This window comes from Mustela putorius, unplaced genomic scaffold (genome assembly GCF_011764305.1).
Source record: "Mustela putorius furo isolate JIRA1106 unplaced genomic scaffold, ASM1176430v1.1 tig00000139_pilon_pilon_pilon, whole genome shotgun sequence".
Taxonomy (NCBI): domain Eukaryota; kingdom Metazoa; phylum Chordata; class Mammalia; order Carnivora; family Mustelidae; genus Mustela; species Mustela putorius.
Window position 1 is genome coordinate 14017751 of NW_025421293.1, and position 23963 is coordinate 14041713.

At 53.5% G+C, this 23963-nt stretch overlaps 1 protein-coding gene across 3 annotated transcripts in view; it reads left to right on the top strand.

The window, feature by feature from the left end:
• The window catches only part of MAD1L1 (mitotic arrest deficient 1 like 1), a 313129-nt gene that overhangs the window by 35625 nt on the left and 253541 nt on the right, over positions 1-23963 (top strand). The window lies entirely within an intron of this gene.

Genomic DNA, 23963 nt, shown 5'->3' on the forward strand with positions numbered 1-23963 from the left:
ATTCTATGTACTTCATCATGAACGTGACTGTGTGTGTTTGCTGTGTGTCCGTGTGCGTCGGTTGGCTCCCGGGCTGTCCTCTGCATGACTGTCTGTTCTGCCTGCCATGTGCCTGGGTGCCTGCGTCCCCACAGTCCTGGGGACCATGACTTAGCAGGGTTTTCAGGTGGTCCTGGGCAGTCGTCCTCGCTACAGTTCCCAAACAAGTTAGTTTCTTCTTTCTTCTTTTCTTTTTTTTATCGTGATAGAATATGAATAACATGAAACGTCCATCTTAAGCGTTGTAAAGCCTCTGGTTCGCCGGCATTCGCGTGGTTGTGCGGCCGTCCGCACCGTGTCCAGCACGTTCTCTTCTTCCCAAACTTGCAAGTCTGTCCCCATGAAACCCTCGCTCCCCTTCCTCCACCCCCCAGGCACCACCATCTCTCTTCCCTTCTCACGGGTGAGATGCTCATACCGGGTTTGTCCTTTAGTCACTGGCCTGTTGTACTGAGGCTGCCGTCTCCATGGTTGTCCTTTTTGGGGGCGGCGCCAGAGTCTCGGGTCCTTGTGAAGCCTGAAGCGCAGCCCCCTGTGCCTAGAGCACGGCTTGTTTGTTCCCATGACAGTGGACACGTGCGTCGCTTCCTTCTCCCTTTTGACTATTGTGAATAATGCTGCTTTGAACGTGGGCGTACAGATGGCTCTTCCAGACCCCACTGCCAGTTCTTTGGGTCTATACGTGGCAGCGGAACTGCCGGATCCTGTGGCAATTCCGTGTTTCCTTCTCTGACAGAGCCCCGGTCCCTGTTGCTCAGCTTCTGCCCCATTTTACGTTCCCGCCAGCAGAGCACAGGGTGCCAGTTCTCTACCTTCTTGCCAACACCTATTATCTGTTTGCTTTTGCTTATTTCACTTTTTTGTTTATTTTTTTTTTGGCTTGTTTTGATAGTAAGCACCCTAGTGGGTGTGAAGTGATGTCTCCCTATGGTTTTGATCTCCAGGTTCCTGGTTCTGAGTGGTGCTGAGCATCTTTTCACGTGCTTGTTGGCTGTTCGTGTGTCTTTGAGGACCCGTGTGTTTGGTCCTTTGTCACATCTTTCTCAGGTTATTTGTTTCTTGATGCTGAGTGTGAGGATTCTTTGTGTCTTCTGGGTGCCAGACCTTATCAGATCCCGGGGTGTGCAAGTACTTCATCCCCTCTCTTCTCCTGCTAGCGTCCTGCGGACAAAAGTGTTAAATTTAGACTGAGTCCAGCTTCTGTCTTTCCCTTTGTTGCCTGTGCTTTGATGTCATCCCCAAGAGGTCCTTGCCAAGCCCAGGGTCTGCAAGCTTCCCCCCTGTGTTTCTTTCTGGGTCTTACTGTTTTAGCTTTTACGTGAAGGCCTTTGATCTGATTCGAGTTTGTTTTTGTATATAATCTGAAGTAGGCGTCCAGAATCCTTCCTTTCCTGTGGATGTCCAGTGTCCCATCACTGTTTGTTGGAAAGACTGTCCTTTCCCCACTGAATGGTCTTGGCATCCTTGTTGAAAATCATTTCACCCGGATATGCAAGGGTTTATTTCTGGAGGCCTGTTCTATTCTATGAGTGTGCAAAGTGTGCTGGTCTGCTTTTTACGCCAGTGCCACTTTGGTTCCATTACTGTGGCTTTGTGATAAGCTGTCGAATCAGAAAGTGTTAACCCTTCCACTGCGATGTCTTCCCCCCCCCCTCCAATATTGTTTGGCCTATTCTGGGTCCCTTGAGATTTCACAGGAACTTTAGGATTGACTTTTCTGTTTCTTGGAAAAAACATTAATTGGAACTTGGACAAGGACTGCAATGAATTTGTAGATTACTTTGGTTCGTCTTGTCATCCTAGCAACGTGAGCTCTTCTGCAAGGGATGGTTTGCCAGAGGCCCACTGCAGTGCGGCACCTGAACCCCATCAGTGGCTTCTCGTCCCGTTCTGTGTACTGGTCTGTCTGGTTCTTTGAGTGGGCATGTTATGCATGTGTGGTTGTGGGACACTGTACATTGGTCATTGGAAAAATACTGGTTCAGGGAGTCGTGCAGATCTTCTAAATGGTACCGTGTTTATTGTATATTGTAAACAAAAATCACATCACCAACAGATGCTGGACAGTCTGTAAAAATAAGAGGTTGTGAAGCTCATGGTGGCCAATAAAAATGTTTTAAAGTCTCCATTTCTATCTGAAAGCTTCTGATGGTCCCAGGCAGCAAGTGCTTTTGGAGGTTTTCCATGAGGTGAGGTGAGAAGTGTGTTTCACTCACTCATGAGAACGATGTGCCGGACACCAGGGGTGAGTGACTGGGGTCTGCCGTCATCTCTGGGAAAGTGATTCTCCACCGAGGTGGCCTTCTTCAGACAGTTGCCACAGCTTGGTCTGCAGCAGAGGTTGACCGTTGAAACATGCAGGGGGTAGGGGTACCGACACCCCTTGCAGTAAAAACTCCACACGTAATTTTGACTCCCCCCACCAAGCTACCTTCCGATTGTCTGCTGTTGAGCAGAAGCCATACTGATAACATAGAGGATGCCCATATTTCATGTGATAGAAATTCTGTGCTGTGTGCTTAGGAGGAAGCGAGCCGGAGGAAGTCCATGCGCAGCACTGTCCTGTAAGTATCGAAGAAATTGCGCACGAGGGGCCCCTTGCAGCTCGCACCAGTGCTGTTTGAGAGGCGACTGTGTATGTCTTGCCAATAGTTTTGCCTAGTCGATGGCTTGGCTTTTCATTTAGTTGTTGAAGTAGAATTCACGTTCCATAACATTGACGGTGTTAAATAGTGTGAGTCAGCGCTGCTCAGGATATTCTCAAGATCGTGCAGCTGTAGCCTGATTGCAGAACCTTTTCAGGACCCTCAGGAGAACTCCTGGACCTCTCAGCAACCACGGCCCATTCTCCTTTCCTCGGTCTCTGCGACCACGAGTCTGCCTGCTCAGATGGTTCATAGGGATGGAGCCCAACCGCGTTACGTGCTCACATCCGGCGCTGTCTTTGCGAGTTTTGTCCGTGTTGTAGCACATCTCTACTTGGTGACTTTTTGTGAGTGACTAGTAGCCTGTTGGATGGATGGGCCACATTTTGTTTGTCCGTTCATCTGTTGACAGACGTTTAGGTTGTTTCCGGTTTTGGCTATGGTGAGTAGTGGTGCTCCGAGCATTCTCGTGTGGGTTTTTGTGCGGATCTGTGTTTTCAGTCATCTTGGGTAAATACCTGGAATGGAGATGTTGGGTCATTGGGCGCTTCTCTCTTTCCCTTTGTGAGGAGCTGCCAGACCGTTTTCCACCGTGGCTGCGGCATTTCACGTCCCCGTCCGCCATGTGGGGGGCTGCAGCTTCCTCACTCCCTCTTCCAAGCACGTGACCATTGTTGTCCTTGGGGTTGTGGAATGCTAGCTCACTGATGCCCATTTGTGTTTCCAGTGAGCAGACTTGAGTGTTGCACACGACAAAGGGACAGTTGTGACAGGAGTAGTTCAGAAAAGTCACAGAACGTAAACAGCAAAATAGGCAGCAGTCAGCAGCAACCCCTGGTGGGGTTGCTCAGGGCTGCCATGTGAGAGTATTTGAAGTGTCCCATTCTCAACTATTAGGAGACACAGAAAGAAACAAGAAAGTGTCTCTCAAACACAGGGAGAAGAATCAGTAGAAATAGAGAATATTAATATACGGAAATAATGAACAAGGACCAAGTAGAAATTCGGCAGTTGGAAAGTACCCTAACTGAAGCCTGGCCGTGGGTCTGAGCAGTTGGAAGGGAGAATCTGCGTGGGAAGGCAGGTCAGTTGTGGTTGTCCGCTGGGAGGAGTGGAGAGGAAGGGAAGCCTCAGCACCACACCCCTGTTAGTGCTGTGAGATGGGAGCATGAAAGACACAGTCCCGGGAAGGGAAGTGGGACTACCTGTGTAGGAGGTGTGGTTTGTGCACAGAAAATGCTAACACACAGGTGCGCGTGCACATGCGCGCGCGCACACACACACGGCTCTGAGGGCCGAGGGTTGAGTTTGGCATCTCAGACATTGAGGGTCTCCTCACGCTGGTTTCTGAGCACTCTCATGAAGATGGTCATTCTGGGACATAGACTGTCTGGTCTCTCATGGTCTTCCTGTCCTTGGTTGCCGTGTGGACAACCTGCTTTCCAGGTCAGTTGTGTGCCTCTCCTGACAGAACCTTGTCAGACCCTTCTCGCTTGGATGTAGTCGGTCGTGGTCCACCACTGCCATTATGCCTCTGGTGTCTTAGTGTACACTCCATGGTGTTTCTTGATTTTGATTTTGATGAAATTCAGTGTATCAGTTTTTTTCCTTTTATGCGGGGTGGTTTTTGTGCCTTATGGAGGGTTCTGCCACTTTGTGCCTGAGAATTAAAATTTTCCTGTGTTTTTTTTCCTAGAAGCTTTCTGTCGTCATCTTTCATGTGCGGCTGTGTGATCCAGCTCATGTGCAGCCTGAGGCTAGAGCCAAGGGTCTGTTTTTTAACCTCTGCTTGATCAGGTTGAACACTGGTTTTGGAGAAGTCACTCCTTTTCCTGTGCTGTTGTTCCCATGACCAGATAAAGGTGGTGTGTTTGCTGCGGTCTGCGTCTGGCCTCCATTGTTCCTTGCTGTGGTTCTTTGCTAAGTCTTGAAGTGGAGCAGTGCCGGTCTCCTACGCTGGTTTTCCTTTCTTTCTTTTTTTTTTCTTTTTTAAGTAGGCTCCACGCCCAGCATGGAGCCCAGTGTGGGGCTTGAACTCACAATCGTGAGATCAAGCGCTGAGCTGCGATTAAGACTCAGACGCTTCACCAGCAGAGCCCACGCAGGTGCCCCTGTTTTCCTTTCTTAAGATTGCTAACAGTGGAAGTTTCTCTTGCTTTTCTGTGTACATTTTAGAGGTACATCATTAGCCTCTGCAAAAACCCTGTTGTGATTTTTTTTTTATTGCGTTTGCATGAGTTTGTGGATCAGTTTGGAAAGAATTGATGTCTAACGACACTGACCCTTGCAGTTCGTGTCGTCTATCTATTCATTTCAGTTTTTGCATCAGTGTTCTGTAATTCTCAATAGAGAGACCTTGGAGGTTGTATTTATTCATCTGGAGGTGTCAGTACTAATTGAAGGAGGAACCAGTAAGGTCTCAAAACTGGTCCAAAGGAGAATTTAAAGTACCGTCTATTTATTTTCAAAGGGGGATCTCGTCACAGCAGATTCGGAAGACAGACAGGTTCAGCTGTAGTTCCAGTGCGTCGTCAGGAGACGCAGAGAGCACCGTGCCGGGAGCCGGCGGTGCGGTTAGACGGCGCTGTGAAGGTGCTGCGTGGCGCGCCCCGCTCTATAAAGGGCAAGCTCTTCATGTTGCTGTGTCTGTGACTTGAAGCTGCAGTGATAGGCAACAGGGATTAATTGTCACAAGGAAGCTAGACCCGGGAAACGGTCAGTTCTACAAGGCAGAAAGAACCGCATTCACAAGATACAAGGCATATTTCTGGGGGTGGTATTTGCGTTACTGTCTGTTTTCTTCCACTTACCAGTTTGTACCAGAGGTCAAAGATGACGGGAGTGAGAAGAAGCCTTGAGGGGTAGTGAGAACGGATACCAAGTTCCCTTTTTCCTTTTTCTCTTTGAAGGTCTGCCCTTCTCTTTGTGATGATAGCAGTCTCCGAGAAAGATTCTTCTGGCTGGTGTCTGTGGGTTTGATCTGATGGTTGATGTGGGTTCTACTGATGGAGTATTGCAGAGGATAACTCAGGGTGTTGGTGTGACACGGAGGCCTTCTCTCTGGCCTTGCAGAGCCCTACAGCTAGGCTGTCGTAACCAGGCACAAAGTTAACTTCTGCAGAAACTTAGATAATAAATCTCAGGTTGAACATTTATAGGCTTTCTGTTTGCTCTCTGCAGGCGAAGAAACCGCGCCTGGGGCATTCTCTCCACCAGGTTTCACCTGCCATACCTGTAAATTCGGGTGAGCTCCTCTTTTCTCGAGGCCCCCAGATATCCTGAGTTTCCTGGTATTCCTCGGAGTGGTCTTACGACCTATAAGCCAGGGGCTGGGCTGTGCTCCTGGGGCTTGTTGGCATTGCCTGTTGAAATACAGTCATCCTCTGACCCTGACAAGTGATTCGCCACACTCTGCTGTGTGAGTGTTGTTGTGAGATGCAGACGCCCCAGGCAGGGTGCTGGTTGTCTGCTGGTGCAGTCCTGTGCTCTTTGAAAAGCAGAGACGTTCTTCTAGAACTGCACAGGTACCCGTGCTGCCAGGAGAAGGAAGACTCCGTCACAGTCCCTGAATCTGGGAGGCCAGTGCAGTCAGATAGCATTTGCGAATTTCATTTCTTACCAAAGCCAAGTTCACTAAATTGTTGTAGGTCAGAGAGCTTACAAAGGAACCGAGAAAGTAGAACTTTCAGACAACATCCACAAATAACCTTGATAAAGTTCCCTTTTTAGTTTGTTTTGTGTAAGTAGTTCTTACCCAGCGACATTTGGGTCAGCTGACATCTGAAGTCCTCTGCTCTTGACTAAGAATGAGGAAATCTTGACTCAGTTTCTTGATGCGTCTGGAGATGCCACCTCATAACCTGTACCCTGCGTCTGTGCACCGGGGGCCGGGAACACGGAATGCCTGGCTCACTGCTTCTCAGTGAGCCTGAGACTGTCCTCCTCTGGGGGAGATGTGTGCTCTGGCCGGGGTGCACCTCCAGCTTCCAGGCGGACCTCCGAATGAAACACAACTGTCCACAGAAGACAGAGGCTTCGGGACTCTGGCTAACTTGTGACAGGAAATCATCACTGTGAAACATCTGATGAGCTTGTTATAAGTAAGAATAACGCAGCAGAGGAGGACGTGGGATTGTTTCTGTGGCGGGGTGAAAGCAGCGTTAAGAAATGAGAGATCTGGGGCGTCTGGGTGGCTCAGTGGGTTAAGCTGCTGCCTTCGGCTCAGGTCATGATCTCAGGGTCCTGGGATCGAGTCCCGCGTCGGGCTCTCTGCTCAGCAGGGAGCCTGCTTCCCTATCTCTCTCTCTCTGCTTGCCTCTCCATTTAAAAAAAAAAAAAAAGAAATGAGAGATCTGTGGGGCGCCTGGGCGGCTCAGTTGGTTAAACGGCTGCCTTTGGCCCGGGTTGTGATCCCAGAGTCCTGGGATCAAGTCCCACGTCAGGCTCCTTGCTCAGCAGGGAGCCTGCTTCTCCCTCCCTCTCTGTCCCTGTGCATGTGTGTGCACGCGCTCTCTCTCTCTCTCTCTCTCTGTCACATAAATACAATCTTTAAAAAAAAAATGAGATCTCTGTCAGGATAATGATTAATCCTGTTTTCAAAGAAGTCAGCAGGTATTAACATCTGACTCATCAAAACGGGTGAGGATGATTGTTAGAGCCTCGTAGGTGGAGCAAATAATAATTCTGAGACAAAATATTCTGGGGAGGTACCAGAGACCACCAGATGAAGAGATTGTGTCAGTCTGGAATGGAGCTCTGCCATCTTTATTTTTGTGAAACTCCACTGTCACGTCTGGGAGCTATGGCCTGGAAAGTTCTGGACTCATGGGGAAGAGACGCTGCAGTGGCTCCTGAGCAGTTCCCATCATGGCAGACCTGGGGTCATTAGCACCGCCCCGTCACTGTCCAGTGCCAGGCACTGTGCCCATGGGACTCTGTCACACCGACGTGGCGCAGTTTTAGAGGGAGTTGTGATGAGTGTTTCTCCTGAGGAGATACCTTCATGGGATGCAGGGGCATGGGCAGATCTCCCAGGCTTCTGTGGGAGCCTGGGGTTTCCAGAGTCCTTTCCCTAACACTGGACTTGGACAGATTCACACAGAAGATTTTTTCCGGTTGGACAGTGCTCGCCACGGAACTTACCGCTTATTTCCAGGGTGTGTCTTTCTACAAAGAGACCTTGCATAGCTTTGGCCATATTGAATCTTAAATATTTTATAGTTTTGGTGCTATTTTGAATAGAACTTTAAAAAATTTTCACTTTCCAGTATTTGCTGCTAATGAGTATGTGAGAAACGTTACACAGTTTTTTGTATGTTGACTGTATCTTGCACTCCACTAAATCTTCTCTTAGTACCAGTGAATCTTTTTAGATTCTGTAGGATTTCCTATATGAATAGTACTGCTGTATGCAAATAAAGACAGTTTCATTTCTTCCTTTTGAATTCTTTGCCTTTTATTTCTTCCCTTGGATTGTTAGCCGGCGGGGGCCTCCAGTACTGTCTGAAACAGCGGCGGTGATGATGTGCTTTCTTTCACAGTCTTTGGGGAAGACAGTCAATATTTCACTGTTGAGTGTGATTTTAGTCATAGGGTTTTTTTTTTTTTTTTCCCTAATAGATGCTAATTTTTTAAATGTAGGAAGTTTCAAGGAGATAATGATTTCCTAGGATTTTGGAGCGCATACAATGGCCCACTGTTCTGGTGTGCAGACCTCCTTCACACCTGGAAAGGGACCCGTGCCTGTGGGGAGGCGCCCAGGAAGTGCCCCAACACCCTGTCCTTCCAGCCGGCGGTAACCAGTCTCAGCAGTGTCATTCACGTCCTTAGACTTCCGGCTTCTTCTATGCACGTTTGTGTATTTACTGACGTATCCTGTATCCCAGTATAATGAACACACAGATGTACAGTAGCGATCATGTGTGCTCATTGTGACAGGTGCGCTCTTAGTGCCCTTGACCTGTTCTCCCTGCCCCTGCCCCCTTCCTCTGTGGCCCCCACCAGTTCCTCTGTATTTAAGACTCTGTTACTCCATTGTGCGTATTTACCCAGAGAAAACTAACAAAACTCTGATTTGAAAGGATCCGTGCACCCCAATGTTTGTGGCAGTGTTGTGTACCCTAGCCATTGTGCCTGCCGATGGTACATACAGAATGTTCCTCAGCTCTAAAGAGGATGAAATCTTGGGCTGTGCGACTGTGTGGACGGAGCTGGAGGGTAGAACTGTGGGTTACTTTTCATGGCGTCTGTAGGGTCTGTAGTGATGACATTTGTTATTTCTTCTTGGTGTTGTTCATTCATGCCTTGTCTTTTTTTTCGTCAATTCAATCTCCAGATGTCTATCAACTTGGCCTTTTTAAATAGTTAGTTTTGACTTTGTTGATTGTGCCATTTTTTTTTTTTTTTTAAATTTCCCTTTTTTCCCTTCTTTGGGTTGACTCCTCTGACCAGCCTTCCAGAGGACTGTGGGCATAGCCAGGGCTGAAGCTGCCGATGGCCTAGCTGCTCGTGGGCAGCAGGCTGGAGCTCTGGGGGCTTCCTCTGCGCCTTGAGGGGCCATTACACCAGCCCAAGACCTGTGGCTGGCTGACTGGCAGCTGCACCGCTTGGGTATGGAGGGCAGTGAGGGCGCGAGGGGAGGTAGATGGACAACATCTGCTTGTCTCCTTCCGAGGCCCGGTGTAGCTGTAGTGAAGACCGTGTGGAAGGCAGAGCTCCAGAGAATGGGGACAAGGTAGAAGGAAGTGACAGTGCTGCGTTGGGAGGTGGACGAGTGTCATGGAGCTGTGATGAATGCAGCCCATCTGAGAAAGGACACAGGGCCAGCAGGGCAGTGGTGGAAGCCAAGCCTGCTGGATGGACGGCCCCATGTTTCCAGGAAGCACGGCTGCTTTCTGTCCCATGTCTGGAGTGGCAGTGATGGACGTGGAGGAGGAGGGTCCTTGGAAGTTGTCTTTTGAGGCTGGCAGAGAGAGCCCTGTCCTCCTCCTCAGGGCAGTGTGGTCGGCCGCCTGCCCTCAGCCCAGCACACACAGGGGTTGGTGTGGTGGATGCCCCGCCGGGGCTTGCTTTCTGGGATGGGGTGCCTCCCAGAGAGCGGGTTCCGCCGTGCTTGCGCCGAACTGGGCCCGAGGTGGCTGGCCTGCGTCCCGCCTGGTTTGTGAGGCAGGGGGCCCCGGCGCCCACCTGTCCCAGCCCCTCCCCCAGTGTACATGGTGTCTGGGCAGAGGCTCCAGCCTGGAAGATGGGAGACCAGAACAGCAAGTGGGTCGGAGCAACCAGGAGGAAATGCAGACTGTACAAAGAGAAGGCTTCTCACAGATATCCTCCGAGGAGAGTAGCCACTTTAGCCCAGAAGAAGGAAAGGCTGTGTAGGAAAAGCACACAGGGGACAGGAGCAGCTGTGGGCATTCGGGCCTGTGGGAGCGGGTGTGAGAATCACTCCAAGGGTTGGAAAAGCTGAGGAAATGTCCCAGGAAGAACAAAGGGACAAGAGCAGGCGGGAAGACCAGGCCAAGGGCCGGTGCTTGTGGACCGTGTCCAGATGTGAGGGGTGGTTTGAGCAGTGGCTGGCCTGTGGGTGCTGGTGTGCCCTGGTGGGAGCGTTCGCACCTAGAGGCCATCTGGCCAGCCTTTCGCAGAATGGAAGCACGTTACCTACAGATCAGGGATCAGAATGGCTTTGGGCTCCTGACAGCGGCATTGGAATCTGGCAGAGTGCGTGTGTTCTGGAGTTGGCAAGAAGATAGTTTTCCTCCTGGAATTCTATTCCCAGTCAAACTGACAGTCCAGTGTGGGGGCAGACTGAAGGTATTTTGGGATTTGCAGAGTCTCGGAAACCGTATCTCGTCACATTCCTTTCCAGAAAGCTGCTGGAGGGTGCATTCTATTAGAAAACAAGGAGAAAGTGAGGATTTGGGTGTGCGGCCCAGGGACACACAGCTGGAGGGAGCCTCAGGTGTGAAGAAGGCTGAACAGGGAGGGGGGTCTGGGAAAGTTTCTTCCTGTGGGAGCTGATGGGCCGCCGCCTGCGCCTGCACGCCTGGGTCTGGTGTGTGGATTCAGAGAGCTCAGGGTGGGGTCCGGCCTAAGTGCCCTGAAAACCAAGCGTGTGAGGGAAAAGTCAAAGCATCATGGGAAATGGGAAGGGCACGTGTCCCCCGTGGCCATGGTGTGAATGGTGTTGGTGCGTCTTCTGGGCATCACTACTGACTGTCGTAAGAGGTGGGACCCGGGAGTCATTGCTGGCGTCCAGGGCGGGAGGGAGTGTAGTGTGGTCCACACGCGTGTGCCGGCTGGATCGTCCTGGTCCATCACGGGAAGTCGTAGGTGATTCCCCAAACGGGAGAAATCCGGCAAGGTAGCAATATGAGCCTGTTGCCTGGAGAATATACTGGCTCAGATAATCTGGAGCGTTTGCTGCAGGAGACAGAGTAGAAGGGGCAGAGGTCTGCCAATTTGCATAACTCTTCTACGCTTTGTGTGACTTCTGTAAACGTACATATGCAGGTAAGTTTTGTAGACAGGAGAGGCGGTTCCTCGAGAATGAGCCGGTGGGCCGGTGAGTGGGGTGTGCGGCCGGGCACGGGACCGTGGTGTTGGGACAAGAGGAGTTGCCGTTCTGCCCCAGATCTGCCCCTGAGATCACCGGGTCTGTGTGGGTTTCTTGCTCAGGGTGTTGGACACAGCCATGTCCTCACTCAGGAGCCTGCAGACATTTGAAAGACCTAGGCCAGGGCCCACGGTGTGTCTTCCTGCGGGCTCCCAGCCATCGTCGTCACCCTTTGTGGCGGGTGGGCTGACTGGCATCTGGGATCGTCCTTGGAAGAAGGTGGTGAGAGCTGGCACCTCCACGTCAGGGGATAGCTTGGCCGAGGAGGACGTGTGGAGAGAAGCCTCTGCAGTCAGCGGGTGGGACCTGCCCTCAGCGCCTGTCGCGTGCAGCCTCTGCTGGCCCACCGGGGAAGGGGCCGTCAGTGACATCGCTGTCCTTCCTGCCGTAGCAGCCTGCGTGAGCAGCCACACGAACACCGCCATGTCAGGCTCCCACATGATTGGTGCCGCTTTGCTTCCATGTGATCTGTGTGAGCGCCGTGGTCCTGGGGTTTGCGACCCTGGAGTGTCCTGGGACCCTGACCCAGCAAGTGTCTGCTCAGGGGAGGAGGAAGGCCAGGGGGGAGTAGTGTTCGTGTCCTTGTAAGAGAATCGCTTTGGCCTTACCTTCTGTTGCAGTGCCACTCACATTCCCAGGAGACCATTCCCTGCCGAAAGAATTCTTTATTGGTTTGAAGAAGACTGGTTTGTACAGGGTGCTGCCAGAGGAACCTGCCTACTGGAGGTTACACGTCACATGCCCCGTTGGTCACACACGTGGTCTCTACTGGTGTCCTGGGGAGTCCTGCTCATGGCCTCTTCCGTGGGCCTGCTCTTGGTGGGACCACTGGGGGAGGTGGGAGGGACTCTAACTAGAGGCCCAGAGGAGTGACCCAGGGGGGCCACTTGCTGTGCTCCCCTGAAACGTTTCTGTGGCCCAGTGTGGATCACACCGTCACCAGGTGCTCCGGGCCCAAAGCTGCATGTTAGCAAGTGTGTGTGTGCCCATGTGTGGTTCCCAAGGCTCTGTCAGACACAGACCATCCTGCCAGCCTGGTGCCAGTCCCGGGGCTGCGTCCTCAGGCGACCGTTTTCCCCCGTCACTGTGTAGGGGCCTGTATGGTGGGGTGGTGACCTAGGAGGGTGGGTCAGCTGGGTGCTGTGTGTGCCACGGCTGCCCCTCAGCTTAACATCGGGATTGTCAGAACGATTTCCCCTTCCCTTTTCTGGGCCAGCCCTTGGCCGCAGCCTTCAACTGCAGCAGCCCGGAAATCTGGGCCGTTCGGATGCAGCGTTCAATCCTGCCTGTGTTGGCAAGTTACCTGTTCCAGCTAAGGCCTTGGGATTGTCGTGAGGGGACTGCCCTTGGGCGGCCAGCCTGCCACCCGTGTTTCTGCCTCTCGGCCCCAAGCACCTGGCCCCATTCCCTGTCTCTGGGAATGACACCCTCTCTGCTCCACCCTGGAACCCTGGTTCTTGTCGTCCACCGTCACCTCCCTACTTCCTGTCCATCTCCAGAATACTTCCCTGGTCGCTCCAGCCCTGCTCTTGGGCGGTTAAAACCTCAGCAGCTGCCCACTTGTGGCTCCTGTCTCCACTGTGGCCTTTTCTAGAGCCTTCTTTGCTGCAGCCTCCCAAGGGCTCTCTCTCAGTGAAGCTCTGAGCACTAACTCTGACTGGTGCTCTTACTACCGAGCTCGGCTGACAGGTACCCCGTGGCCCTGGGCTCTGCCTTTGCAGCCCTTTCTGAGCTGTCCTGGGTGCCAGCCACCGCCTCTGCAGGCTTCTGTAGGTGGTCAGGGCACCTGGCGGCTGCAGTCCCTCAAATGCTGCGTGTGGGGATGGGACATCCAGGCTGGCTTTGTTCACCCAGGGACATTTCATGACATGCAGGAGGCTGGCCCCAGTTTCCCATCATGGCCTCTCCCTGTGGCTGGACTGAGCTGCTTCCGGCAGCACCTGGAATCCATGAAGTCAGGGAGTCATGGCCAGAGCTCCCTGGCCTCGGCCCAGAGTCCGTGTGGCCTGAGTGCTAGAGCCCCACACCCTCCCTCTTCTTTGGGAGGACACTTTGCTTGTCATTTAGGCTTCATCTGGAACCCGTTTTCTCACGGAGCTTTCTGCGAGCCCCTCTGCACCCCAAACTCACCTGCTCCCCACTGTGGCTCCCAGACCAGCTGCTCATTGCTCTGTGTTCTTGTGCTGTGATGGTCTGTCCTGTCACGGTGCCCAGCCCCTGCTGAGCATGGGTGGGTGCCTGCGGTGGGGACCTCTGTGTGTTCTTGGCTCTGTGGATCGGGAGAAGACATTTTTTCTAGGTAAATAACAATTCATGTCCATATATTTGTTTTTCTTGACAACAAAGTAGAATAAGATGGCTGTAGAACTTTGTTGTTTTTTTTTTAAAGATTTTATTTATTTACTTGAGAGAGAGACAGTGAGAGAGAGCATGAATGAGGAGAAGGTCAGAGAGAGAAGCAGACTCCCCATGGAGCTGGGAGTCCGATGCGGGACTCGATCCCGGGACTCCAGGATCATGACCTGAGCCGAAGGCAGTCGTCCAACCAACTGAGCCACCCAGGCGTCCCAGAACTTTGTTCTTAATCATGTTTCATGAGTAACATCCTTTACCAAGTGGTGGAATGCATATAGATAGAAACTGGTTCCTCAAGGGAGTCCTGTCCATCTTCCTAGATTTTCAGTGTCGTTGTATAGACCTGGTAGCCCTGCGTGTGGGTGACAGCCTTCCTTTCATGTCCCGTGTCCTTGTGCTGGATGACAGCACACCCTTCATGGCACCTGATCCGTGGCTGCCCAGCTGTCTTGGGTGGGGCTGCTGTTATTTCCCTGCAGGTGAGGATTTGGGCTGTTTCTTTGTCTTGTTGTAAATAGCAGGATAAACTTGTGTACCCCCCTCTCTCTAAAATGAATGGACATCAAGACCTTTGTGCTCCTCCTGCTCAGTCCTCCAGTGGCTTGTGATCACACTGAGAATAAAACTCAGAGTGTTGAGCACAGCTATGGGGCCGCTCGCCTGGGCCCTGGGCCCTCAGGACCCGGGGTCTGTCCGGACTCTCCCAGAACTCCCCTCCTGTGTTTGTGCCTCAGGCACCCAGCACTCAGTGCACCCTTGCTCTGGGGACCTGGCCTCACTGGGCTTGTTCTCCACCTTGTTGCTGTCATCACAGCGAGCAGATCCTCGGGCCACTTTTGTTTTGCAAACAGAATCCTAGATTAGGAGAGTAGGTCCTGTTCTCCTGGTCCCTTCCTCACCTGAGCATAGATAGACCCATGTTCAGAAAGGTAGAGTAACCTGCCTGGGGCTCTGCAGCCATCTGGGGGTCCCTCCTGGGACCACTGCCTGGGCCTGGGCCTGGGCCTCTAGCAGGTCTGCTGCTTCTTCACGGTTCTGAGCCCTTTCCTCCTGTGTGGCTTGGCAGGTTCAGAGCATCTTCGCCATGTGGGCTCTCGTTTTGGGAGTGTCCTCTCTTCCTGCATTGCCTTTGATTGTCGCAGGCGGCAGACCTGGTCTTTAACTCTCCCTTCTTTGCTCTGCTAGCCGCTGTCTCTCTGCTGAAAGAAATCCCCACGGGCAGGCTGCGTGGGCCGGGGTGGGGGTGGGGTACTGAATTTATTGTTCGGGGTTTTGTAATTCTTGAACAGGAGGGGTCGCGACCAGGAGTGGACAGTTGGAGGTGGCGGTCTAGCATGTCTGAGTCATGGCGTGGGTGAACTGGCGGGGAGGTGGGCGTGATGTCCCCTTCCTCTCACACGCCTCTACCTTCCTGCCGCATCGTTCACCTTCTTCCCTGTGGGGCTGGGGTACCCGGCCCGTGGCAGCATATCTGGCCTTGTGAGCTGTGATTCCTCCCCTGACACCAGCCCAGTCCCCACCACCCCCGGCCTTCCTGGTGTCGGGAGAAGTGTTCCCCAAAGCCACTGCTCGGGTGTGCACGATGACGGCTGTCCTCTCAGCCTGCGAAACTGCCTGCGGGGCTCACGTTTGCGGAGGGATGTGTCCTTCTGTGTCCAGCTATGCCTGAGCCCCCTGCTTGCTGCCCTGTTCGAGTTCCTGGCGAAAGTGGGCTTTGGGGCCACTATGTAGCTGCCTTTTTGAATGTTTAAAGTGTTCAAGAGATCAACTTTTCCAGAGATTAAGGGAGCAGGGAGAGAAAATTGTGGCGTTTGTTTGAAAGGTTCTGAGAGCTTTTTTTAGCTCAGACAGTTCAAAGAGCGCCTCTTGTTAGTCAGAGGAATATTCTAGCATCCCTGGGGTGGTCACACCGGCTTAATTGGGACCCAGGCTGCTTTGAAGTCCTTTTAATCCTGCCTGAGCTTGGGGAAGGAATTTGAAGGCAGCAACTGTAAGTCTGAAATTTCTTCATTTTATTTACATGTGTCTGGGGACTTGTGTAAGTCGTTTCCCTGAATTGGTTAAGCCGGGTTGCTGGCCGATGGACGGCAGCATCTGGGGCCTCGCCGGGCGCGGTCAGGTGGCTGCTGCTGACCGTGGCCGGGAGTTTGCTGTCCTTGGAGCTGTCCTCGTAGATGGTCTCCATGTGGGGAGTCTGTAGTTGTGCCAAAGTCACGTAAGGAGGGGTCTCTCCACCCGACAGTCCTGACCTCACTAACCGAGTGTCCTGCTGCAGGCCTCGGAGGGGAGGTCGGACTGCAGCTGCTGGAATTCCAGCCACGGGTTCGTTCCTGTGGAGGGACCTGAGGGCACGTGTGCCACCAGCGAGCCACGGCCTGTCATGGTACATCCTGACCTCCTCGATGTTCCCCCTACTCCTTGTTCCTTCCCTTCCTGCCACCACCCACAGAGTGGCTGTATGGACTCCGATTCTGTCCTTTGGCTCCCGTCTGTCTCTGAAACACAGCGGGTGCTCAGTACGCTGGCTTGTTTGCATTTTGTAAACATTTGAAATGTTTTATACGTGGAAAAGCATGTCTTTAAGGAACATGCATGTTCCTCTGTCTCTCTACCCCCAAGTCACGAAGAACAGTGGCTCCTCCAAAGCCTAGTGGGAACCCCGTCCTTCTGGAGCTGGCTGGCCTCTGCGAACCTGGCCCAGGCAGGGCACTCTCTGGGCTTGAGAAGCTCCTGTCTCTGCTGGTGCACGCATGACCCTGATTCCTTCGTTCAGTGTCATGGGGGCTCGTAACCTATAAATGTGTGAGGGAAGCCGTGTTTCCATGAAAACACTGTTGAATGCTTCAGAAAGCCTCACAGGACTGTTAGCTCACGGCTGCTGAACAGCGCCTGGCTGGGAGATAGACCGGGGGGTGGGGGTGGGGGGTTGGAAGATTCAGGAAGGTTGCAGGTGTCCATGTTCAGGAAACAGCCGAAATAGTGGATGGTGGTTCATGGTGTCTGTAAAAATGTTAGGTGGAACTCAAGTTTGAAAACCCACATTTGGAGAAGTCTGCATCTTGGTGGGGGCTTGTGCATTTGTACCATTTACCAGGTTTGTGACGTCTGTGTGGGGGGTCACTGGCCGGTCCTGGTGACTTTACGTAGGAAGCCTCCTGCTGGTACGTGTCTGGCTTTCTGGTACATGTAGCCGAACACTGTTGGTGGATAGTCTGCAATTGTTCCATTATAAATGGCCATGACTAGACTTTCATGCATTAACTTATTATGGGATAGATCTAACTCTGCAATGTAAATTTACAGCGCTAAGCTTCACAGTTGTTTTTTAAATAGTGTAATGCTTTCCAGTTTTCATCCTGTCCTACAGAAGCTGCTGTTTTTGTCTCATTTGTCCTTCTAGACATTTCTTATGCATCTATAAACCAGCTCAGCCATGCTTGCTTATACCCTGTCTCTTTCATACAAAACGTGGCCTAGCGCTCTAGTTCTGCTCCATTTTTTTTTTTTTTTCTCTAGCAGAACACTTTTGAGACCTTCTCACATATAAAAAGATTCTTCTTTTCTCTTTTAAACAGATTTCATTGTAGGGGTGCACTGTGATTTATTCAACCAGCAATTCTAAACTTCTGCTCTGCTGGTCTGAATTCCAGCTCTGGTTGGATTCAGTTTTGTTAGTTACTGTTCTGCAAAGATAATGTGTGTTTTTACTTATTCAACTAATATTTATGGCCAGCCTACTGCCCTGGGCCCAGTGCTGTTGGAGGTTCACGGACAGTGTAAGAAACGAAACAAAACAGCAGTGTTTGTCTGGAGCCTGAATTCTAGTTGAAGCAGAACAAGTAAACAAGTGGGGGCTCTGTGAAGGGGCGGGCATGAGGCAGGGGGACAGAAGTTCGGGGCCGTGGCTATGGGCTCCAGCAGGTTGGTGGGGGCGGGCCCAAAGGAAACCTTGGGGATGTTTGAGCAGGGACCTGAGAGAGCCAAGGGATGTGCTCTGCAGGCACCTGGGGGAGAAGGCTTCCAGAAGAGGGGTGCACAGAGGCCCTGGGGTGGGCCCATGGGAGGCCGGGCCGTGCTGGCTCCATGGGCTCCGTGGGCAACTTTGGCGCTGCCCTGGCATTGTGGAGGGCATGCGCTGCTCAGTTGGATGCGAGGTGTGAGGCCTCACTTAGATTTTAAGTGCTCGCTGTGGTTGCTGGCTTACAAGCTGATGCTTGGAGGCAAGGATGAGATGCAGGAGATGGGCCCCCAGGCCCCTAGATGGTCACAGGAGAGCCAGCATGGGTGGAGAGGAGTGGGGTGGGAGGAGCTGGAAGGGCTCTCTAGCCAGGAGCTGTCCAGGACGCAGGTGGGCAATCCTGGAACTCAGGACCCCGAGTCTCTTGTTGGGGGTCTGGCCCAGGGTGAGGGGGTGGGGAGCATGAGGTGGGTTAGGGGCGGGGGTGAGAGGCACCCGGCAGGAAGATGCCAGTGAAGGGACTGGAGAAGGAGTGGAGCTGTCCTGGGAGGATGGGCAGAGCCGAGGGGGTGGGTGTGGTGGTTCGCAGCCAGTCCCTGCCTGGGGGGGAGGGAGAGCACAGGTGGGGCTGACTCGGGCATGGGGAGCGAGGCTACTGTGCAGAGGTGCTCCAGTGGAGAGGGGGGCTGAGGCTCTGTCAAGCAGGGGTAGGCTGTGCAGACCCTTCCGGAGTGTTCCCCGTGGGCAGCGGGGGCCTAAGGGAGGGTTGTCCACGGGCAGTAGCTTGTCAGGCAGACAGTGTGATGGTGGGGAGAGAGGCCTTTGTTTCTGAGTGAGAGCATCATGAATTGATTGTGGGGGATGGCTGCAGTGGGATAGGGGCCTGTGGGTGTATGCTGAGACCCTGTCTCTTAACTGGCCTGCACCTCTCTGTGGGGAAAGAGCCACTTGTTCTCTTTATCTGGGAAGACAGGCAGTTTTAGAAGATGTGTGGATGGCTGCTGTCTACGCTGGATGTCTGCTGTCTACCACTTGGCCAACGTGTCACGGAGTAGGGGGAGGAACAGATGACCTTTGTGGGTGCCTGAGGTTTCAGGACCATCAGTGGTCACTTCCTCTGGAGTGTCTGATCTCCAGCTCTGTAGCCATAGGCCTGGGGGCAGCAGGGACAGCCACTGAGGGTGACCCCATCAGAACCTGGTCCACGTCCAGGTCACAGGGAATTCATCCTTTTCTTTGGGAAAACAGTTGCTGCTTTTCCCATCCTGAGACAGCAGATTTTATCTTAAGTCAGCGCTTGGTGACATAGTCCCCCCCTCTCTCCCCCATCCCAGCCCCATGTCCTCCCACAGCTGTGCCCTGTCATCAAGAAATATCTGATTTAATGGGACATCCCATTGCCCCTGTGGCTTTGCAGTCATGAATGTCTGTCCTCCTTTTGGGTTTAAGCCAAGTTTTGTGGTGCAGCGTTTTCTAATCCTGGTTCTGCCTACTTTCTGCGGCGGGGTTTGTTCCCCTATTATAGGGCCCTATGCCTGGCTGAAGCCACTCCCGGGAGCCGGGGCCCGGTGGGCTTTTTCCTGGGCAGAGTGGTTTCCTGGGAAGTGAGCTTGAGCGTTGTCTTAGAAATTGGAGTCCTCTGGATCTCCCAAAATGGGGACTTCGGGCTCGGATGGGAGACCTGGCACCTGCTGGCATGAGCCTCAGGAAGAAGAGCTGCTGGGCGGACGGCCTTTCCTTGAGAGCCCCCCGCGGGGTGACTCCCCCAGGCCCCCGCTGTGCTGTGCACAGCTGAGTTGGCGTCAGAATTCAGCTGCAGAGTGAACAAAAAGACGTCTTTCCTCTTGAAAGCCCACCAGTCAGAGTTAAAAGGCTTCACAGCTAAAGCCAGCGTTGTCAGCAGCAGCTGTCACAGCGTGGGCTGCCGTGGGGACTGTCACTCTCCTGTCATTTCCGAGTCCAGGATCCGGAGGCCCTCTGAAGGCCTTCCGCCTCATCGTGTGTGAAGTGCAGGTCTGGGGACAGATTGACGCTCCTGTCTGAGTGCTCCCGTGCTGTGTCTGGGCCGAGTGTGGCTGGCCGGGAGCGCCGAGCCAGGCCCCAGAGCACTTGCTAAAACATCTCTGCACAGCTGTGGCTCTGCGACAGGCCAGGAGGTCTCTGGAGACTCGGCGCCCTGCCCGTTGGAGGTGCTTTGGCCCCTGTTCTGTGACCTGATGCCGGTGAAGGCTGCAGTTCAGTAATCCCTCCTGCTGGCCTAGCTCCCCGCTCCCTAGCTAGCCACTCACGGCGGGCGGCTGGCGCTGTGGGCATGGCTCTCCATCCCTGGCTCCCAGGGCTTCTCCTGCCTTGTCCCCAGCCATCGCCTCTTCAGGATGCCCTTCCCCCGTTGTCCCCCGCCCCGGGTCATGCTGCGTTGAGCTCGCCTAGGCAGCCGCAGGTGCTGTCAGCCTCTGGCTTCTGCTCTCCAACTGCACGTTTCCAACGACTCTTTGCACGTAGTTAAGACACTGCATGGGGGGGTGTTTCAAGTTTTATTTGTATTCCAAGTTGTATTTGTATTCCACGTAGGTTATCGTAGGTTAAAGATCCCTTTGACTGCCACTGCTGGTCTCCGCCCTGACCTGGAGGTGCCCCCGGCATCCATTTGGGGTGAATCTTTTCTGAGCGTGCTCTGTAAATACATGCCTGTGTCATTGGCATGTTTTCTTTGAGCCTGGACTTGTGAAGTTGTTGGTGCAGTTTTAGGGACGCTGCCCCTGAGCTCTTTCCCTGAGCACCTGCTGGACACACCTGGTCCTTTGGGAGGAGGAGGGAGTGCTTCTGGAGGAAGGGCTGGGCGGCTGCCTGCAGGCCAGGGGGTCCTGAAACAGTTGTCCATGTTCCCATCCTATGGGCCCCCCCAACAGTGCTGCCTTCACAACCCCCTTTCCCTGAGACATACCAGGCATCTCGGCCCTGCCTCTGGGGTCTTCATCTTTTGTCCTCTGTGCTCTGTGTCCAGACCTGTGTAAGTTGGAGAGCACGGGCGGAGAAACATATACAGACATGACATGTGACATTGTGCACACATTGGTCTGGCCACTGGGGAGGGTGGCCTGGGCCTCCAGAACGGCGGGTCTCCCTCGGGCCCGCATGCGCTGTGCAGAGTGTGCCTGGGGGCCCTGACCTGTGTTATGAACCTGGGGAGGCCTGAGGGGCTTCCCATGCCTAGCCCAGCCTTAGTGAGCTGCCGGGACGCCAGCATGAGAGTGTAGGTCCTGGCATCCTATGGAAGGGCGGAAGGCCCATGGGCTCGGCCCATGAGCTGCTCTGTGAGCCCCCTCGCCAGATGTGCAGTCTTCTCGGCTTAGCCCCAGTCACTGTGGTCCCCAGGTTCCACCGGTTGAAAGTACAGTTTAGGAAAAACTTCAGGAAACTTTAGGAAAAAACTTTAGGAAAAAATTCTATAATTTGTGATGTTCTCATCAGAAATTATAGAAACTCTGGAGGGTGCCCTGCCTCTGTGATGGGGGCCTGGCTCTTCCCACGTGTGTTCTCCCTGCTGTCCACACAGGCGCATTGCTGGTCTAGTCCATCTGGCTTTTGGCTTTTGCTCTTCTCAGTGTGTGTATTTTTGTAATGAGAAGACCCACACATGTTGGCATTTCAAAATGCTGCTCCCGTCACCTCCCCTTCCTGTTCTCACGTGAGTAGCTCATGGTGTGAAAGTAGCCTGAGTGTGCACGACGGTGCAGGGGCCTGGCCGCCAGCCACCTGACATGGGATGCAGCTGTCTGCTTTGTCCTCTGCGCCTCTGTCACGAAACATGGGTCGTGGAGGTCATGGCCTAGTCTTCTGGGATTCTTTTAGATTTGGACCAAATCCTGGAATCAAATATTTGTATGTCAAATTGACAGAGAACCTGAGAGAGTGTTTTCTTTTCTTTCTTTTTTTTTTTTTTTTAAAGATTTTATTTATTCATTCATGAGAGACACAGAGAGAGAGAGAGAGGCAGAGGGAGAAGTAGGATCCCAGCTGAGCAGGGAGCCTGATGAGGGCCTCTATCCCAGGACCCTGGGATCATGACCTGAGCTGAGGGCAGATGCTTCACTGACTGAGCCCCCCCAGGTGCCCCAAATCCCACACACTTTAACATATTGATTCCTTATTTCGAGTTGGACCTGGTATTCCTCATTTATGCAGTGAGATGTCACCCGTCACTGTCACTTGTGTCTTGTTTCCCCCGCAGTGTTATGTGGGTTGGCTTGTATACCTTACAAAAACCATTGCAAAGGCTCCCGTGTCCTCTTGCACCCACGTGGCTAGAGAGTGTGCAAGGCTTGTTGGGTGACTGTGCTATGCTATGTCTGGTTCCTCGGGTTTGGGGCTCTGCTCAGAGGAGCCCTGTTGAGCCGCGAGTCAGCTTGCAGTTGTCTGGACGGTGACTGAACCCTGGCTGACTCTTTCCTTGAAAGAAGGTCCCCCTGTTCTCCATCTCTGCAGGGAGAATGTGCCGGCATTGGGAGACCCCTGAGTATTGCCTGCTGGTTTTCTGTGCTTTGGGTTGTTAGAGGAAAGCGGGGCCCGGTGCTTGCAGGGGTGACTGGTCAGGACAGTCTGGTTGCAGACCAGAGTCTGGATGCAGCCAGAGGCAGAGCCGCAGGTGTCGGCCCCGCAGGCGACCGAGGAAAGGGCTGCATGGTGGCCGTGAGCCCTCCAGCAGCTGCAGGCCGGCTGATGCGTGGGCATCATGCCATGCAGTCTTGTCTTCTGGAATTGGGCGTGTGAGGGAAGCAGTCCCTGCAGCCCACATCCTTGCGCCGCGAGGAGGGGGTGGCTCATTTGAATGGTGGCACCTAGAATTTGGGGGCTGGGACCCGGGCCAAGGACCAGCCTGCTGGGGGGGGGGGTCTGCCACAGGTGTGCCGTCCAGATCTGCATGGCTGGGTGTCGTGGTTTATGTGGGGATGCTCTGGGAGGGGCAGCGCAAACTCAGGCCACCTAGACTGTGGATGTCCCGCTCCTCAGGCAAGTGGACCAGGTGTGTGTGGCTGGTGTGCTCTCTGGGGGACGGAGTGCTCTCTGGGGGACGGAGGGACGTTGGCTTGCCGCTCCATTCACTTGAATGTGGAGCCAGGCCCCTCGATGGCTGCCCAGCAGTCCCGCAATACTTGGGCATCTGAGGGCCTCTGTGTGAGCATTGGTTGAGAGAGCAGAGACCCAGGACGCTGGGGTGTGTGTGTGTTTGTGCTTGTGCGGGGGCGGCCTCATGTGCACTGGCCTGGGTGGGAGCCCCAGGGGCCGCTGGTGCCCTGCCTGCAGTGGGGTGGAGTGTTTCACAGTGCGTGTTCGGTTCACTTTTCTCCTGATTGGAACCGTTTCAATTTTCCCTCTTTATGAAATTGTGTCATTTCAAAATATGTTCAGAGGAGATAAGAGAGCCTAGGTGAAGGTTGAGTCTGGTTGTCCACTGTGTCTAACTCCTGGCTTTGGGGCCAGATCTGGACCTCAGGACACCAAGCTTGTTTCACGTGCTCCTGACTCTGCCGTTTGGCCTCTGGGTTTCTGGAAGGCGTCTACCTGGAGGGAGCTGCAGGTGACCCGTCCTTGGTCACCGAGAACCCCTAGAGACTCCGTGGTCATCTGCTACTGGGTCCTGTCCATGGGCCCTTCCCAGCACTCGGGCCTGAGCAGCTGTCTCAGGCAGAAGACGCGGTGCCCATCTGCATCCCCACGAAGCGAGGGCAGGGCCAGGGGCAGTGCCCACGTGGAGACGCATGCTGGCTTGTTGGCGTGTTCTCATTAGACTCATCCCACGGACTTGGTAACCGTTCATGTACCCCTGGACTGGGTGACACAGGGAAACAACAGCTTGACTATCTCTAGAATGTTTCAGAAAAAAATACCTCTTGGCTTGAAAAGATGTATTTTTATGTCTGTATTTTTAACTCCCCGAGGTTGGGAAACTTGAGGAAGCTCCAAGAAGAATGGGAGCTGGCGTTCAAGGCTGGCTCAAGCCCTCACCGTGCTGGATTTCAGTCTTGCCCAAGGTCCTTCCAGATGATCACGTGGTCTGGGGAGGAGCGCGGGGAGAAATTGCTCCTTTGCCCCATGGTTCCTTCAGGCCCAGTGAGGGGCTGTTTCTCAGGTGGCCAGGAGGGGAGTCCGTGAGGGCATCTGCGAGGGAGAGAGCCAGGGAACACCTGCAGAAAGGGTGCGGACTGCAGATGTCCAGGTGTGTGACCAGTCAGGCCATACGGGTGTCATGGACTGCGGACGGGTCACAGGTCCGTGAGTTCCTGTTCTAGGGACGGCAGACACTGAGAGACCCTGAGGCGAATGCCGAGTGGGGCAGGCAGGATGGGGAGCAGCC